This window comes from Penaeus monodon, unplaced genomic scaffold (genome assembly GCF_015228065.2).
Source record: "Penaeus monodon isolate SGIC_2016 unplaced genomic scaffold, NSTDA_Pmon_1 PmonScaffold_69, whole genome shotgun sequence".
In the NCBI taxonomy this organism is placed as follows: Eukaryota; Metazoa; Arthropoda; class Malacostraca; order Decapoda; family Penaeidae; genus Penaeus; species Penaeus monodon.
In genome coordinates this window covers 93,705-101,219 of record NW_023661994.1, presented here as the reverse complement: position 1 = coordinate 101,219, position 7,515 = coordinate 93,705, and positions in this window count along the sequence as shown.

Sequence of the window (7,515 nt, the reverse complement as noted above, 5' to 3'; positions counted from 1 at the left end):
GATCCTGACGCCCTGATGGGCGACGTTGAAGGAGGAAGTGACGGCTTCACATTAGTGAAGTCGAAAGCAAAGAAAAGAAAGCCCGACAATGCCAGTAAGACACCACTGGCACCAAAGAAGAATTACGTCCGCCTCGCCTTCCCTGAAGGCACAACGAAATCGAAAAAAATGAAATGGCTGCAGGACCTCGGCAACGACCCTCCGGCCCTGGGAGGCACCCCCCTCGACCTTGTGCGAGGAGACACTCTCTCCTCACCGTATGTGTATGTCGCTCGCTCGCAGCAGAAATACATTGACGAACTTATTAAAGGATCAATTGGAGGTATTACCTTCAAACTATGTGTTGAACCGCAAAAAAGAGAAAAATATGATGAATACCTTGTGACACACTACAACAAGGATCTTGATCTTGAAAATGTGTATGCACTCGACGGAGTTCACAAGGCCATAAGAGTGCACAAGGATGGGCAACCATTAAACCGCATCCGCATTATATGGAAAGGAGAGCAACCACCTCCAAGTACATACCACTTCTTCGGAAAATACATGCCCGCCAGCCACGTGCGGCGTGGAGGGCATCCCTGTGATCTGCTAAACTGCATGGGAAGTGGCCATGTAGCTAAGTATTGCAGGGGCAAGGCACGCTGTGCAGCATGTGGCGACCAACATACTGCCAAGGAGTGCCCTCCAGTGCTGCAGAAGGAGAGAGTACTGCAGATGCACAAGTCTTTGTCCCATCATGCTTCAGGTGTGGGATGACAGGTGTGACTGCCTGGCACTGGGGGTGCACGGCCCTAGCTGCCCTGTCCCCTCTCCCCCCCACCCCCTGTGGTACCAGCACCGACCGCGAGTGACCAGCGCGGCCCTCCCAACCCAACCCGCGACCAGCGTGCCGGGGAAGCGCCCGACCGTGCCCTGTGTGACGTCACCAGTCGCAGAGATTTCCCGCGGCTGCCAGCGAGTGGGGGTGAAGAGGCCACCGAACTACGCAACAAGGTTACGCAGCTGGAGGAGAAGGTGGACAAGTTGATGCTGATCCTCGCAGAGGGTATCTCGGGCCGCAAAGCTGACATACTCTCTGAACTGAAGACAACGCCCCCCTTCCCTCCCCAGGCGACAGCCGAGGCAACCGTCCCTCACCCTCAGGCAGGGACGACCGCAGGACTGGCGGGGAATCCCCGCAAAACCATGTGACAGAAGTGACGTCACGCCAGCTGACCAAGGCGAAGTAAATGTGCTTGAATTCTAAAGGTAATGAAAGCTCTAAAAGAACAAATCAATAACTTAATTAATGAAAACGTCGCTGAAGCAGGAAATGGAAAAAATGAAAAGTGACTGTCATTGTCGTGATACTAGTGCTACCATTAGTGATAAAAAAACGAGCGAGGAGAATCGCTGTCACACCGCCAGTGTTGATAACCAGAATGGGCGTGTCAGCGCTGACAGCAGCCACGAACAAAATCAGGATCCCTGTGACGTCGAGTCCAGTGACGCAACCAGCCCCTCAGGTGCATCTGACACAAAAACGGAAGGGACTGTGCTGAGAAGTGGAACAAAGCTAAGACCAAATGTTTAAAATGGTTAAAAGTAATTTTCAGTCCACGACTACCATCTGTAATGAAATCCATAATCATAAAGTTATATGTTTCTTATGTGAATCTATAATTCGTAATATTAGAGGATATAATAGCATGAAGTACAGGTTGCCTACTAAAACAATATTCACATGTGGATAAACGTACAATCAAATTCATATCATGGAATATGCGTAGCATTAAGCCTAGGCTAAATGATCTAGAATTTTACATCCACAAATATAATATTGATGTTATATGCGTGCAAGAATCTTTTGCTGCTGCTGCCAAGATGAAAATAGCACCTGCACTTAGGGGATATTATTCATATGTGAATACAGCCATGACTGGATTGTGACATATGTGAAGGTAACACTGCCAACATAAATTAGTTAAAAAATCCGAGAACACTGATGTTCAATTTCATCATCTAAAAATCCAGACTGCCTCTGGGTATTTTTCACTGTATATGTATATGCCAGATACTCTAAATTTCTGACTAGTTCTCTCCCCAATTTTCACAACCAAGGCACGTTATGCATGGTCGACTTCAATGCAAGGCATCCACACTTTGGAGACAACCAGCGTAATAGTAATGGGGAAGAATTCAAGCATTTCATCAATAGTAGATCACTGACAGTATATGACACAGAAGCAGAGACTCATTTGGGAGGTGGCAGGTTAGACTACGTATTTGGCAAAAATTTAGTTCATGGTAATGTCTGTACTTCACTGGTACGAGAGTTAGTTAGTGACCACTTTGCAATCCGAACAGACTATACTGTAGACAGCGACTCAGCCCCTAAATCACCTAGGCTCAGAATAATCATTCCACCGGGCCTGGAGCATCACTTCAAGGCACGGGTCTATGACTGGTATAACACCTATGAAATAACAACTGTTGAAATTTTTTCTCAGGATTTAATCAAAGTTGTCACTGACTACTATAACACATGGGTCTGTTCACGAAAACTCTCGAAGAAAAAGAGGCCCCAGGCCTCCTATGCACCGGGGTGGATCAATGACCCTATTTCTGGCCAAGGAACATAAACAGGTCCAGGAGCTTGCTAATTGTTATAAAGATAGTAGACGACAGATAATCTTCTGCAGTTTCTTAAAGCCAACAAGGAATTCAGGAATTAAAAACTCAGATTCGTAGTAAACACTGGAACAATTTCTGCAAGGTATCAATAGTCAAACCTCTGTGGCTAACATTGGAGAAAAATTAATAGGCTGACAGGTAAAACTCTCACAACACCGCAGTTCCACAGTCCACAAGAGCAGGCTAATATGCTGCTAGAGCAGTGGGCCGGGAATTCTCAGCTAAGCTCACTCCCACAAGGGATAAGAGATCAACTAGACAAGTCGAAAATAGATCGGAACTTTAATATAGCAGTAGCCTGTGCTGCTATTGACCCCTCCGACTTTGCTGAAATAACCGAGTGGGAACTAAGTAATGCCCTTCTGAAAGGTAAGGCAACCGCCCCTGGCGAAGATGGCATTACTTACAGCGTCCTTCGTCACATTGCTCAGGTACCAGGCAACCCACTTTTGCACCTGTATAGACTCAGCCTATCACAAGGAATCATCCCAAGCTCCTGGACTAAAAGCCTAATCATTCCCATACCCAAACCTAATACTGACAAATACAGGCCCATTTCCTTGACCTCCTGTCTGCGCAAAGTACTTGAGAGGATAATACTGAACAGGCTTATGTATCGCATAAATGCTAAGTTATCCCCCAGACTGTATGGATTTCTCCCAGGGCATAGCAGTCAGCACTGTTTTGCAGAATACTTAACAAACACAAACCCAGGCATGCAAACCGTATTTCTTTATCTTAAATCTGCTTTTGATATTGCAAACAGAGAAATAATTCTTGAGCAACTAGCTACTTTTGGTGAATCCATGTTAACATACATGTGAATCCATGTTAACATGGATTCACATGTATCTATCGAATCGGTCGGCTCAGGTACTCTAGGGGCATTAAGAGTACTCATACAAAAGTATTTGAACTCAGCACACCTCAGGGAGGTGTACTTAGCCCCATGATATTTAACATATTAATGAATAGATTACTAGGCGATATACCACCTGAGGGAAACGACTCCATTATTTGCTATGCCGATGATATTTGCATTAATCTCATCCGAGGAAAGAATGTAAGAGATTCTAGATATACTCTCAGCAAGGGCTATTGAGTGTGGCTTGATAATCTCGACTGGAAAATACAAGGCTCTTAACACAAAGACAATCCCTCTGCCAAGGTTTCATATAAATGACATTGAGCTAGATCTCTGCCATCAATACAAATACCTTGGGGTGATTGTCAATGATGCAGAGTCATCAAACCTGAAGAAAAGGCTGTGGAGCGGCTGAAGCCACTTAGGACACTTGTTGGCAAAGACCATGTTATCAATGTCAATATTGCAAGACTCTTTTACTTGTCATAACATACGGTAAGTAATACATAATCATGCAAGGCACCTAGAGTTGTACAAGGAATCAGAGATGACTAGTTTAGAACAAATACAAAATGAAGCCATGAGAATCATTCTTGGTGCCCCTAGAACAACAAGAATTGTGAATATGAGAACCGAACTAAACTTACCCTCTGTTTACGAAAGAATATTATATATAAATACCACATTTGGTGTCAAATCATTAGAGACCCCTCCATTGTACAGAGTTCCAAAGACAACTAAACACAGAACAGAGGAGCTACCTTTGCATGACAACACCGATTCTTACTCAAATCCATGGATACAAGTAACATGTAAACAATTAGCTCAGCTGAACATACCCATAACTAAGACCCTACATGGACGTTCTGTACCCCCGTGGAAAATGTCGGACTAAGTATATATTATACGACTGCCCCAAAAAAGACAGTGTCCCCCCTGCTATACTTAATCAGTATGCCTTTGCAATTATAAATGAGCATCTTGAAACTCTATCCAATGCATATGAATGCTACACTGACGGGTCCTTGCAGTCTGGGAGTAGAGCAGGATGTGCTTTTGTTGTATATAAAAACAATATCTTGCAGCACCAGGATTGTAGGAGGGTTCATGACTGGGCTAGCACTACGCAAACTAAGTTGGCAGGAATACTCATGGCCACCGAATTTCTATTGAATCAAGGCTCGGGGGTAATATTCTGTGATTCATAGAGTGCTCTCCAGGCTCTGAACACTCTAGACAAAGGTGCACTTAATATCGCAAATGACATCAGGATAAACGTGTATCGTGCAAAAGAACGAGGCCATGGTATATGTTTTGTGTGGATTCCATCACATGTTGGAATCCCCAGGCATGATTATGCTGATCGCCTGGCAAAGTCAGCATGTGACAAGCAAAGTGTGGATATAGATCTTGGGGTGTCTATTTCTAGAATTTTATACAGTATTAAAGCTTCCTTTAAAGAGGACTTGACTGAGTTGATTAATTCAAGATAAATAAAACAAAATTTGTACAAGCAAAGAACTAAATACAACATTAACAATAATATTACTGTAAATATACTTCAAAACAAGATAGTAGAAAACCAAACGAAAACATGTTACTTATATGGCACTAATTTCTATCATCAGCAGCATCAACATCACTTTCATCACTTTCATTTCCTACATCCAAGTTGATATATGAAGATTCTTTTAATAATGAAAGAACATCCTCTGAGAGTTCATTGCCCTTTTTCATTCCTCTTTTGCGGTGGACTGCAACCATTGGATCAGAGGATGCAAGAAGCCAATGCATCAGGTCTTCATTTCCTCTTGACCGAGAGATTTTACATGAGTGATCCAACCTTATCCTTCTTATGTCTTTATGTCTGGCTTCAATTGCTTCTTCAGATGCTTGGCCAATGGGTATACAGAGCATGTCAATGACGTGTGCTCCATGACTCAACATCTTATGCACAAGACTGGCATGTTGTACCATTTGTAGTTAGTTACATATAGCTTAGCAGTTGCCTCGGCATATAATTCCTAAGCACGTGCATCAATTGTAGATCCGGAATTTAAATGCAATTAGCAAGACCCCTAACCTCCGGATTATCTCACCATCAACTCCAGTTATTCGGGCCCCTTTGGTTCCCAGAATTTCCCAATCTTTCTTTTGAACTCTTCTTTCAGCTGCCATAGCACATGAGCTTTCTTCCTTGAACCCTCCATGTTTAGCTGCATGCTGTAGACAATAGCGCACACACTTAGCAATTATGTCCAGATGCAGTGGGGAATGCTGTGTTTTAAGTCATCAGCACACCCTTTTTTTATATGATTTAAATTGTTCATTTGATGGCTTCGTGCGGGCAAGCAGAGGTAGCATGCGAAGATGAGCGTTACCTGATAGGCCTTGACACACCTTGCCGTCACCATGTAGAATGATGTTGTGTAATTCAATGCGTTCAGTGGTTGCTGAAGTGCGAAATTTCACTGAATCTAGAAAACTTTTTCTCGTTCAATTCGGGGGTGCTTCTTTGTCGATGATGGGGCCGGGTTCGCACACTATGATTTAGATCCTGTCCTTTATAGTGATAGGCAAATGAAGTGTGGCACCAATTGTGACCGGTAGCTGTGTCTATTCCACTAGCTGGCATGAATAAGAGCTTGACACCCTGCTACCATCAAATCCATACTTAGTAATCAATGTTCATATTTACGTTCGAATACTTGGCAATAATTCAAATGCTTCTCTTTTGTAATTTATTATTCTCGTGGCCATATGATCAAGTAGAGATTGCACATGAATGATTCTGTTTAAATCTACTATTTAGCATTCCAGGAGGATTGATGACTGACTTGCTTCTATACACGTGCATATGATGGAGAGAGTCCTGCAGTTTGTCTCCTTTTGCACACTTCGCATAATCAATATTAGCTTTACTCTCTGTAAGGTTAATTACAGAGGATCCAAATGAAGCACCCGTGAGGCGGAAGACTTCAGCTTAAGGCCAAGGAAATTCAGGGGGCCCCGATTCGTTGCTCGAAAAGGGTGAGGTGGACCAAGCTGAAGGCTCGAACCCCACGACCTCACAAGCCAACTATCCCTGGAGGTGCAGGCCTAACCAGGAGTGTGACTAATATAAGGTTACATGATAAAAAATACCTCTTGAAAAAGCTAAAGGAACAAAAGAACGTGCAGAAAGCACCAAGTAAAACAGAGCTATGCGTAGAGTGCCAGAGTGCTTAAGAACTAATAAAAAAAACGCCAGAAAGGGCTAAGAAAAACACAAAGAACTGTGCAGAAGGCCTTAAAACAGGAAAAAATAAAAAGAAAAAAAAAAAAATAAAAAAAAAAAAAAAAAAAAAAAAAGCAAAAGCTCAAGTAAAAGAGTAAAGCATGAATAAAAGGAACGAGTAAAAGCGCAAGATAAAAGTAAGTAAATTTAAGAATAAGTAAAAACTAAAAGACAAAGCACCCATGGTTCACAGTAAAAGATTATATAAAATAATAAAACACGTCCAGCATAGATAAACCTAGGCAAGTAAAAAGGGGCAGTACAACCTTGTTTCAGCCTCTACGGTGTAAATCCAGGTAAAGGTAAACCCAAAGGGTAGTCACAACACAGTCACAGTATCCACTTCATTTATTAAGCAAAAAAAACAGGGGGTTACATTAACTCCCGCGGACGGAGGCGTAGCACAAAAACATGTAAAATACTAAAAAGGAAATATTATAATAAGAGAAAACATACAGAAGATAAAACCATAAATAAAATCATTAAAACAATTAGTACAAGCAATAAGAAAATTATAATTATCAAAAAAATACGTAAAACAGTTTGCTGCGATTCATTAATAAAATAATAAAATAAGTTAATTTTTCTCACTGTAAAAGAGAGATTAAAAGGATGAATAAGTAAAAACAAACCATTGAAAATAAAACTAAACTTAAAATACAAGATAAAAGAGGTAAAGAAAGATCCATTTGCAGCA